We start from the raw sequence: 12,572 nt of genomic DNA, 5'->3' as shown, positions 1-12,572 counted from the left end.
TTCCTAAATCTGCACCACCAGTTGCATTTTTTTTTACTATGCCAGCTGAAAGGTCACACAAAATTGAGCAACCTTTTGGTTCTTCAGAAGTCTTCATCAAGCAGGAAAAGGAAAAAGTGTGGGGTGGGGTGGCTGATATTCAAGCCATGGAGTCTGGGTCTGATTACCTTTTGGACCTGTGTACACACTTTGGAATTTTTTTAAAAAAACCTGTGGGTAAAATGGTACCAGTGGAGGCTGTGGCTAGTCACATAATGGCTGCTGTGAGGGCCTGGCTAGAGGTATATGGGGAGAGAAAGTGTGGCTACAGGCTGGGAGTGGTAGAAAGCATTGCTTCCTGGCCGGCCCAATCTTTTTCTGTCCATATGGACCTTTCCCCTTTATGCGCTCTCTGTCCACTCCCAGCCTCCAACCTTGCTCACTTCCCTCACTATTTCTCTCCCTTCCTGATCCCTAGCTTTGTTCTGTCTCTCCCTTCCTAGGCCCTAGCCTTGCTCTTTCTCTCCCTGTCATCCCTTTATCTTGTTATTTCTTTTCACTCCCAGCCTCTAGCCTTGCTATTGCTCTTCTCTCTCCTTGCCTTGCTGTTTCTCTCCCCCTCACACACACACACTTGCCTCCTACTATCGCTCACTCATTCCCCACTACTCTTTTGCCTTATTAATATTAGTATTGCTACTATTAGGCAGAGCAAGTCAGTGGCCTCCAGTGGCAGTTGCTGGGAGGCTGCAGCAAAGTTTGGAAAGAGAGAGCTGTGAGCTGCACTGACAGCCCTTTAAGCCCTTTAAGCCAGACTGCTGCTTTCAGGTGTGGTAGAGGAGGATGCCCCACTGCTAACATCAAACACAGATTCAACTGCCAGTCTGGTTAGCTTTCATACACAGAATGGAAATGGGAGGGGGGCGTCATCTTGTTATGTGCCTCAGGCAGAAAAATGTCTTGGCCCAGCCGAATTTGAAACAGTTTCCTTTTCAGCTGTACCAAAACAGGCAAAAATGGGAATTGGAGGTGCCAGGAGATCTAGTTTCTTTTTAGGGTTAACACATTTTCCCCTGACAGAGATCCTGTCACTTTAACAGGCAGCAATTTGACCCTGCAGCCTTTCTTAGTATGGAGATGCAATGATGAGGAAAACTTTACCTGCTAAGTTCCTTCCTGTCATAGGATTACTACACTGGGCCCCCGCCGTACCTTACTTGGCTTTCTTTCTTGCCCGAATCCTTCCCAAATTGAAGTGGCCTAGGTTATTTTACACATAACAACCCCCCGCCTGATGTTTCAATACCCAGCTGGCAAAGTGTTTGAGTTAAATAGATCCAGGCTGAACTGGGTTCATCAAGCTCACAGCAGCATTTAGCATGTCTTGTAGCCCTGAAGTAGTTTGTGCCACGGCAGAAAATGGGAATGATAAATGTGTGGTGCTGGGTAGATGAAATTATTACATCTATCCATTTATTCATGAAGCTCGAGGCTGCATGTTTTAGGGTTTCCAGTTCCCCATCTAGACTCTAACCAGAACTAGATCTGCTTCACATAAACAATGTTGCTGGATAATAAGTTTTTAGACCAGCAGACACATTTACTCCGAGACTATGCAACATGTGGCCCTCCAGGTGTTTTAGCATAGAACTCCCATCATGCCTCACTATTGCCTATGTTGGCCAGGGCTGATGGGAGACATATGCCAAAACATCTGGAGAACCACACCTCTGCCATAGACTAGCCTTCCTTGTAATAGTAAATTCAGTGGTGATGGTTGACACAGGGCCATTGAGGAACAAGAGGCAGGTGGCATGCTCAGGCAATCCTGAGGTTTACAGAAGTGGGGGGGGCATTTTAAAAAGAAAACATAGTTTAAAACAAAACCACACAGCTCAATGAGGACTGAGCATGCTCAGTAATGACAGACTATGAAGGGATAGGGAGATTCACATGACCCCTCCACACACATACACACACATTCATATTGAAAAAATGCAGGGGAAGAGTTGCAGGATTGTGCGGGGTAGGCCCTGTCCTCGCCGAGATCTACCGCAGCCCCATTCCCTGCTGCTGATGCCTGTGATGTGAAAGAGAATGCAGAACATTTAAAACTGTTTGGAAGGGCACCAGATAGAATCGGTGATGCAACAGACTTAGTGGGAAACGTATTGGGGATGGAGCCCCCCTGAAAGTGGATTCCTGAACCTTGTCCTGCATTGCATAGCTCTACCCATTCCAGGAGAGGTAATAATGTTATTGTTATATAACACACAAGATGAACAGCCTCCAAGTTCTAACAGAACTCACAGACAGGGAAGCGGTTTGACAGATAAGGAATAAGACCATGTGGGGAACACACACGGTTTTTATGGCTGTTTTATCAATTCCTGTGCTAAATATTGTATTGTATAAAATGCAATACAGATATTTAGCACAGGAATTGATAAAACAGCCATAAAAACCATATGTGTGTGTGTGTGTTCCCCACATGGTCTTATTCCTTATCTGTCAAACTGCTTCCTTGTCTGTGAGTTCTGTTAGAACTTGGAGGCTGTTCATCTTGTGTATATCCCTATCAATAACATTACCTCTCCTGGAATGGGTAGAGCTATGAAATGCAGGACAAGGTTCAGGAATATTAAGTGTTTATACAGTATTTCAGCCTTTCAACTGTTTGTAATCCAGAGAACATTGGACAGATTAAAAATATAATAATGGCTCAGAAGGGACCAAACTATGGCTCAGAAGATATGGCATAAAGCCTCATAGTGCAGCTATAACATATGGTAAGTTTGGCCAAGAAGCCAACATTGCCTGTCTGTACAAATTTGGCTAAGAAGTCAAACCACACGGCAAAGACATAAAAGATCACAGAAAGAGGAACCTAGGAAGTACAAGAACTAGACATTTGCTGATTTATTAGTTAGAAATGAGTTACAAAGAGGCTAGACAGGCGATCTTGTGGCCTAGGAATCAAAAGGGCATCCTAGGGGCAATGATGGTTACTGAAATTTTGGAAGAAACAAATGATGTGGGCAGAAAGCATGGGTAGACAGGAATAGGCCAGAACATCATAGGTACAGAAGCCAAACAGATTTCAGGGCACACAATTACCACATTTGATACATTGAATGGGGTATTTAAAGGAATTTAGGATATTATTAATTGAGATCATGTCTGACATGGGGTCGCCTCTGCTAGGAGAAAGCTGTCATGGCGGCCGAGTCCCCCCCCCCGCCCCGGTGTTTCAGCGGCCCACTCCGGATCCTCCGGATCGTGCGGTTTCCCCGGTGGTTACCGGAGTAATCCGGTGCCTATGGTCACCCTAGTCATGGGTAATGTATGAAGTTTTATTTTAAACTTGTATGTGTGGTTTTCCACTCATAAACTATGTTATAAGGAGCCACAGTACTTATCCTTTACTGTTGTCTTAATACCTTTTAAATAAATTTGGTGTATTTTAGTTATCAAGTGACTGTGCTGTTCAATTTAAGAAGATGGACAGAAAAGCAAGATCCAAAGCTGCCTTTCTTGGGTGAGTTTTGTGGGGACTCATCTAAAACAGGGCCCAGGTAAAGTATCCTCAACTGGAAAAAAAAACCCACAGCTAGAGGTGGAAATGTTTACCTGCCATGTGTGTATTCAATCAAATGTGGGAAAGCACTCTACAGACATACTGATGTACACCCATAAAGTTCCTCCATGCAAGTAGTAATGTGTCCCAATCAGGGTCTGTATTCAATGGCAAAGAAGCAGGAAAGGGTCTGACATGTGACAGTGACAGCTGGTTGGCACCCTGAAAGGTAGACTCTGGTTAGGAAGGAGGATGCACAGCAACATTTTATTTATTTATTTATTTATTTATTTATTTATTTATTGTGCAGGATTCACTTGTTACAGCCAATTAAAGAATGTTGATTACTCCTTCTATTGTTATGTGGAGGCCCTGAGCCTAAGGTTGAACCTGAGCCTATGTTTAAATGACTGCATTCAAGGACCTGGTTTGTGCATAAAGCTCACCAACAGATTATTTAACCTCTGAGTTCTTGAATTCTGGATTGTCATGATGTGCAAATGCAGTTTGTTAACCACGAATAACCCAGAACAGAACCCATGGTTTGTTGTTGGGTTGTGAACTCTGGGTTGTTGAATCTATGGGTTGTTGTTATACATGTGAACATAGAGCCAGGGGTTGTTAATAGTTATTTCACCAGGTTATAGAGGTGGCGGGTAAGATGGTAAAAAGAAACCCACAGCTGCTCTGCATACCAATACTACAGCACTGAAAGACATTTGGAATACAAGGAGGGAGCAGGTGAAGGAGGAGGGAAACAACCTAGGAATTGAGAAAACAAACCATGGTTTGTTTGATCATCTGGCAGACAAATCATGGGTTAAAAATGGGTTAGTGTTCTATGCAAACCAGCTCAAAGTTTATAAAAAACCTTGATTGACAAAGACTTTGCAATACACAGGAACAGTAATTACTACTTTTGATCAGCCCTCTCATTGCATTGTAATAGTGGATCTTCCAAAAGAGAATACAGGAGACACCTATTGCAGGTAGATAGAATGTTGCCCCAACGGAGATTTCCTCCTTTGCCCCGGCCTTCATCAGCATCACTGCAGAGGGACAACCCACAGCAGACTCACACCTCACCTGCTTCGCATTTCCATATACTGCCTTTCCAATTTACCTATTGCCTCTGTTGTAATAATAAACACATTTAAAAATAAATATATTTTCCATTCGTTTCTGGAACAGGAACAGTTTTTAGACTTCAAGATAATTCAGAGATCCTTCCCCCCTCCCCCTCCCCTACCTCCTATATACAGCAGCCCTGGGAAACCATAGAATGCTGCTTCTGCAGGGGAACTGAAAATTCAGGTCTGTCAGGAAGCGTTGCATTTTTAGAGCAAGGCAAATTTAGAAACTTTTATCCCAGATGAATAATCAGTCAGAAATAAACACTAGGCTTTAGCTGAAGCTCTGATCTTAAAACTGGGTCTCCATTTTATGAACTGGGCTGAATACTGCCTTCCCCCTAGCTATTCAGTGGGGGTGTTTACATGATCCGACAGCCCTCCGTGGATAATTTAACTTACAGTGAAGCTGTGAGGCATGCGGGATTTTGCATATTCAACCCCTACTCAGGGGTTTTTACGTCATGAGAACCTGGCAAGTGTGGGTTCTGAGAGGGTTAACCAACCCTTGCAAAACCCTAGAACAGATCATGAGCCTGTTCAGGCATGCACGGAGGGTGGGTGAGGAAGGGAACCATGGATGGGCAGCTGCTCCATTGCAAAAATGGGGGTGGGGGGACATCTGCAACAGCAAGAGCATCGCCGGAAATGGTGGTTGCTCTTGCTGCTGGACTCTGCCATTTATTTCATAGCAGAATGAGCACAAATAACCATGGATGCCTGCTACCCATCTCGCAGAAGATGGGTAGCAGGCGTGGGTACTTGACCCAGCATGGGGAGGAAATTCTCCTGCTGCACAACATGCTAAACTACCATGGATCACATTTTTTAGCGATCCACAGTGAGCGTGTGACATGTCGGCTGAACAGGCCCCATGAGTCATGTGAGGGTAGTCGAAGCCTTGCATAACCCACACTCAGCAGGTTCACACAACACAACAACCCCTGAGTGGGCACTGCATATTCAGCCTGGTGCCCGTGAGTGTACACACCCCAAATGAGGATAATATTTAATACATCAGACAAAGTTAGTTCACACACCACAATAAATCTGTACATATTGGAGGTATCACAAGGCTCTTTGTTCTTTCTGCTGCTGCCTGCAGCAGATTAATATGGCTGTCCCAATGGAATCTGATACTTCAGCTTGTTTCAGAGATTGTCAATTCAGGTTTATTATACTGAATTAGCAACTCTTGTTTGCGTGGACACGAAATCTGAAAATATTTCAGCTTGTATGCTTGCAATGAAAGTAGAAATCCACCCACCTCTGAATGCATAATATAATGACCATGCAATAGTTTACAAAGGGACCAGTGATGAAATAGATTTGAATTTGTGCATGGAATTCTAATACTGAGGAGCTACTAATTAAGGGGGAGCTTTTGCCTTGGCTTTAAGTCTGGTTAGCTCATTGAGCCTTTAACAAATCAGAGATAAGTAAAGAGCTACTGTTTCTGGTTAATTTCATAGAATCATAGAATAGCAGAGTTGGAAGGGGCCTACAAGGCCATCGAGTCCAACCCCCTGCTCAATGCAGGAATTCACCCTAAAGCATCCCTGACAGATGGTTGTCCAGCTGCCTCTTGAATGCCTCCAGCTGCCTCTTGAATGCCTCTAGTGTGGGAGAGCCCACAACCTCCCTAGGTAACTGATTCCATTGTCGTACTGCTCTAACAGTCAGGAAGTTTTTCCTGATGTCCAGCTGGAATCTGGCTTCCTTTAACTTGAGCCCGTTATTCTGTGTCCTGCACTCTGGGAGGATCAAGAAGAGATCCTGGCCCTCCTCTGTGTGACAACCTTTTAAGTATTTGAAGAGTGCTATCATGTCTCCCCTCAATCTTCTCTTCTCCAGGAAGGGATCTACACTACTGCTTTAAAGCGCTTTATAACAGTTTTGACAACTGTTGGGGTCCAGGACACACTGCATATACAGTTTTCAAAACGTTTTCAAAGTGCTTTAAAGCGCTTTAAAAGCAGTAGTGTAGATCCCCCCAGGCTAAACATGCCGAGTTCTTTCAGTCTCTCTTCATAGGGCTTTGTTTCCAGACCCCTGATCATCCTGGTTGCCCTCCTCTGAACACGTTCCAGCTTGTCTGCGTCCTTCTTGAATTGTGGAGCCCAGAACTGGACGCAATACTCTAGATGAGGCCTAACCAGGGCCAAATAGAGAGGAACCAGTACCTCATGTGATTTGGAAGCTATACTTCTGTTAATGCAGCCCAAAATAGCATTTGCCTTTCTTGCAGCCATATTGCACTGTTGGCTCATATTCAGCTTGCGATCTACAACAATTCCAAGATCCTTCTCGTTTGTAGTATTGCTGAGCCCAGTATCCCCCATCTTGTAACTGTGCATTTGGTTTCTATTTCCTAAATGTAGAACTTGGCATTTATCCCTATTACATTTCATTCTGTTGTTTTCAGCCCAGCACTCCAGCGTATCAAGATCACTTTGAACTTTGTTTCTGTCTTCCAGGGTATTAGCTATCCCACCCAATTTTGTGTCATCTGCAAATTTGATAAGCGTTCCCTGCACCTCCTCGTCCAAATCATTAATAAAAATGTTGAAGAGCACTGGGCCCAGGACTGATCCCTGCAGTACCCCACTCGTTGCCTCTCCCCAGTTTGAGAAGGTTCCATTGATAAGTACTCTTTGAGTTCGATTCTGTAGCCAACTGTGAATTTAAATGATGGGGGTAATTCCTTTAAAGAGACATGTGGTTTTAGCTTTGTGGGTGGGGCCCTAGTTATGTGGAAGGACCAAGGGAGTTGTTTGAGAGAGTAAGATCTTTCCAAAGAGAATATTCATAATCATTGAGCAAGAAGGGATTGAGGGCGAAGAAGGGGAGGGGAAAGGAAGAAAAAATTGCAACTTGATCATGTTTTCATGCCATTTTGAAAACAAACCAGACTAGATTTACAGAAAGGCCAAATGCACAGAGACCCAACTGGTCAATGGAAACTTAAGGGGAGGCTGAGACATTGGGCTTGTCTTGACTGGTTTGCCCCAGGGTGCATCCGCAGTGGCGGCAGGTCATCTACATGACGCAGCCGCCATCGTGAAGCTATCCAGGAGCAAATCCCCGAAGCTCCAGTTTTAAAAAGTCAGCACTTACTGGGACTTTTCCCACTTCCAGCAAGGTGAAGACAGCATCTGCCATCTGTCACCTTGCTTCGGAGCAGCAGGGGTGGCATGTCCTGGCCAGCAGCAACCCCTAATTGGTCGCCATGACCAGACAGGAAGAGGGGGAAGGAGAGGGCAGACCAGCAAGCCTCAGCACTTGTAAAGGTAGAAGAAAGTTAAAAGAAAGATGAAAGAGGCTCTCTTTTTTACAGACCAGCCACCCAAAGGGGAGGAGAAAGATGGACCCTTGCTCAATGTTTTTTAAAACTTTAACTGCGCGGTGTCGCAGTTACAGGGAGGTACAGAGACGGACCGCCACCTTGACACTGTGCACGTTCCTCCTGTCCATTTGCTTCCTCCTTTTCCCTTCAAATAAACTACGGGGAGTGAATGGGGAAGGGGTGCCCAGCAAGCCGAATGGGTGCTGGGTCACGCACGTGCAATTACAGGAAAAGGGGGGAGGGATTAAAAATTAGTGCGTTCCCCCCCCCCGCCCCCGGATTACTTACAAACCCTGCATTTGTGCTCCTTGTTGTCAGGATAACGCTAGAGGAGGGCAAATGCGGGATGATGAAACACGAGGTACAAATGCAACCTCGTATAGTCGTGGCCATTGTCTTAGAAGGGTGGAACATGAAAGCAGAGCAGGGATGTTCCTCTGAGATGATGATGATGATGATGATGATTCTACAGACTAGTCATGTGCTGCCTTTCTGGCCCCCATCCACATATATTGCATTTGCACAACTCCACTATCTCTGCCTCCAGGCCTATAGTTCAAGGGAGGATCTATAAATGTATTTCCTTCCTCCGTGCATACGAACTATAGGGTACATTAAAATAGGAGTTTCTCTGGAAAGGAAGTGATTGCAAGAGGCATCTCAGTGTGACTCAGTGTGGTTATGGCAGCAAAGTCATCGGGCTCCACGGCACAGTGTCTCTCGGTGGCTGGGTTGCATTCCTTTTCCATGCTTCAATCCTTCAATGGGAAGCATTTCAAACCACGGATCCCCCTGCACACTGGAGTTTCCTCTGGCAACGGATCCTCTCCACCCACTCACAGTGCACACACCCTTCCTTGGATCAGCTTTGGCTTTGTCATGTTTCTCACACCACTGCGTTTAAGGGGAAGTCGTTCCTAGACTGCACAGGCATCTCTTCCAGCAGGCTCAGATATTCTCTCTCCAATGTGATGTCACATAGGAACGAAAGATGCCCACCTTGGCTGCCATGAAGGACCACATCAAATCAAAGAGCCTTTCGGAGCAGGGGGGCACTGGGAACTGTGTTAAACTCTAAAGAACAACTGGTGTAGACATGTGGGAGGAGAAAAACAGGCAGTGAAAAGAGAGAGAGGTTTGTTTGGGGAAGTATGAGCTTTAGATGGAACAAACTGGGAGTAAATTGTTCTAACCATATGAATGGAGTCCACCAGATTTTTTTTTGTAAACCAGCACCTTGCCAACCTTGCAAAACAGGCTTGAGAAAGGTGGCTGAGAGGACGGGGGGGGGGGAATAAAAGCTGTTCATCAACCTTCTCCAACCTGGTGCCCTCCAGATGTGTTGGACTACAACTCCCAGCACCCCCAGCCAGCCATACTTGCTAAGCATACTGGGAGTTGTCCTCCAACACTTCTGGAGGGCACTAGGTTGGAGAATGATGCACATTCTTGCAAGGTGTATCCTAGAAAGGCAAACCAGTGTTTTGAAGAAAGCCATACTAGCAATACCTCCACTTACTCCACCCTAGTGTATTCGTGTAGCTCTAGAATGAAAGAAAATTGAAGTGTTCTAGATTATCCTCTTACCATCTCTCTCTCTTTCTCTCTCAAAATCCAGATTTAGCCCAAATCGCTTCAGAACGCATCTCTATTTAGATCAGCCCCAGATTAAATAGTCCCACTGCTGAACCTTTTTTTTAATGTAACTACACTGGGAAAATGCTTCTACCTGAAACCTATGGCATCCTGGGCTTTCGAGTGCTCCACACTGAATGTGAATAGTTCTACCTGATCCTAAGGATCCCTGCAAAATTAAATTACATTAAGTTGAATCCACTGGATGGAATACATGGCTAATGACATGTTTACAGCCATGTATTTTTGCACTGCAATATTATCTGGCCATCAGTAAGCCAGCCAAAGCCAAGCAAGCATTTGACGATGAAGTAGCTGGCAATGTGAAAGTGAAAATGACTCTTACTGTTATAAAGAACAGTAGAGACACTGGGCCCTTTGTCTTCACAGCCAACTCCAAAAGAGAAGGAATTCTCTAGGGGGAGAAAATATAAAAGGAGGAATTCTTGGCCTGTGAGATAAATCTTCTCCCACTCCACTGGCCTCAGCTGTTACACAGAAGCACAATGCAGTCTAACAAGGATGGGTTCTCTGTAGGACCTTTCATTCTGGGCCCAACCTCCTCTAGAAGGTGCACAGGGTGATAATATAACAGCAAGAACAGGGAGAAAAGAAACCAACTAGAGGAGATTCCGATCCACAATTCATCTTGACTTCATTCATATTTTTTTAAATAATGTTTAATAAAATACAAAATGAAAAGGCCATAGGAAAAGGCCAACTGTATAGGAGAAGATTCAAAAGAGAAGGTTCTTACACAGGGATAAAGGAAGCAGCGTAGTGGATTCAGGGCTCACAGGGAAGCTGTCCCTGCGCTTTTTAATCAGCAGGGGCACTGGCATCATTGGAGGTTAGCTGTGATCCTCACAGTACCTGAAGGGAAATTAATTTTCTAAGCAACAGTGACCTGGTTTACACAATTATGGTGGAGAAAATAAGCAACAGTGGCTTATTTCCCCACCATGTGTGCTAATCACTTGCTGGGGAGATTTGTATATCTGTCATGCAAATCTGATGGGGGGTTGTTGCTGTGGTTAACAGGCCACCCCAGAACCCTAAAACAGTCCATGGCTTTTGGGCAGCTTGTTAACTGTGGCAACAAACCACCCAGTTTCATACAACACAACAAGCCAAACTGACAAGGGTAATTATGACCATCCTGCTGGCAGGCAACTGGCGTGCCCTGTTTGCACCGTAATGGTGAAAACTGGGCCAATACATTGTTCCCTATCATAATGCGCAGTATTTGTGGGACAGCTTGGTTTTTAATGGGCAATTAAGGCCTAAAAGCTTTACAGAAGACCTGCTCTTGGTAGAGATTAAACCTTCTAGGACTGGTTTGCTGATATGGATCAACACAGCAGCCTGCATTTTTGGACATTCCTTGGTGATGTGGCTCTGGAGGCTGTCACAAAGATCACCTGCATTTCAAAATTTACCAACACACCCCAAAGTTTCTAGAAGTAGAAACATTTTATTTAAGAAGATAAAATCGCTAGAACTGGTTTGTTGTTATGGATCAACACAGCTGCCTCCAATTTTTGAACTCTTGTATGGGGACTGTCAAGGTAAGCACCTCCACTTCAAAATGTACTACTACATCACTGGATAAAGACAATCAGTATAAGAGGGGCAGGGGCAGACCAAGAAAAGAGAAGGGCAGAACCAACAGCCCAAAGCCGCTCAGCTGAACTGACACCACAGAATCCTTAGCAATGTCACTGGGGATTTGGGGCACCCACTCTCTGACTTAGTGGTGTGACTAGGACCTGACCTTTGAGGCCTAAATCCAGGCCTCCACAGGGTACCCCCAAATGACCACCTAGAGAGCACTAGGTGGTTAAGACAGCAAAAGCAAACCTCATTTTATTCCTCTAGTCATGATGGTGCTATGATTTAAGTAAGTTTAAAATGCAAAATTGCACGTGCTCAGAATTTTTTTAAAAAATCAGGGTTGGCAAACCGTTTTGTTCTTCTAACACAACAGGAATGTAAAAGTAGTTTTAAAGCATGGAATGGTGGTTGGAGGGGAGGAAGAGAAATGTTAGTCATGTGCTTCCATCACAACTGAAGCCAGGCCCCCAGTGGTGCAGATAGGTCTAAAATTACCTAGCCGCACCACTGCTCAGACGTGCACATGCACATTATTCTCCAGGGTCCTCTAAGAAATTGCAAGGGATCCTGGGGTGGCACATCTTGGATCAGACACTGTTTTATTCACACTCCTAAAAATACTGCCAAATTGAGAACCCGTTTGGATTGTTTGCACAGTTGAGCAAACTGTGTAATCCCATAAAGGTAATCCCATAAGGGAGGAAGATTATCAGACCTAAATTTGTGAGAACACAGGTAAGCATGTCTAACCCATTGCCTGTGCCCCAGGGGAACTGAGTATTACACACCTGTATTGTATGCTGCGGGGCCTAGTAGTTTATACACAAGAGTCCGAGCATAATCCCAGATGTAAGAACCCCCTTTGAAAATAACGCACGACTCCCACCCCACAACACCCAGAAGAGGAGATTAACCACAGGTGACTGCTGTAGCCTTAAAATATGTCTCTCCCAGTATCCTTTTTATGTGACCGAGAAGTTGATGTGGCGCAAGTATTTCATGGAGGTAGAAAGTTGAACATTACTGGCCTTGATGACAACCACCCAGTGGTGTAGTGGTCAATTTGGAAGCGCAAGCACTCATCATGACGGTCCCCATAGTCCCAAGGATAGTCCAAGAATGCAGGCTGCTGTGTTGATCCATATCAGCAAACCATTTCTAGCAGTGTGTTCATCTCAACCAGGAGCAGGCCCCCTTCTATACAACAACGGGGTTGCTCCTCATTGAATATAAACCCGAATTTTTGTAGATTTGAATTTACGCAAAGAGTGTCACAATGTGGTGCAAACTC

The sequence above is a fragment of the Elgaria multicarinata genome, chromosome 1, assembly GCF_023053635.1.
Source record: "Elgaria multicarinata webbii isolate HBS135686 ecotype San Diego chromosome 1, rElgMul1.1.pri, whole genome shotgun sequence".
Taxonomy (NCBI): Eukaryota; Metazoa; Chordata; class Lepidosauria; order Squamata; family Anguidae; genus Elgaria; species Elgaria multicarinata.
The sequence above is the reverse complement of the archived record's forward strand: the minus strand, read 5'-3'. Positions refer to the sequence as shown.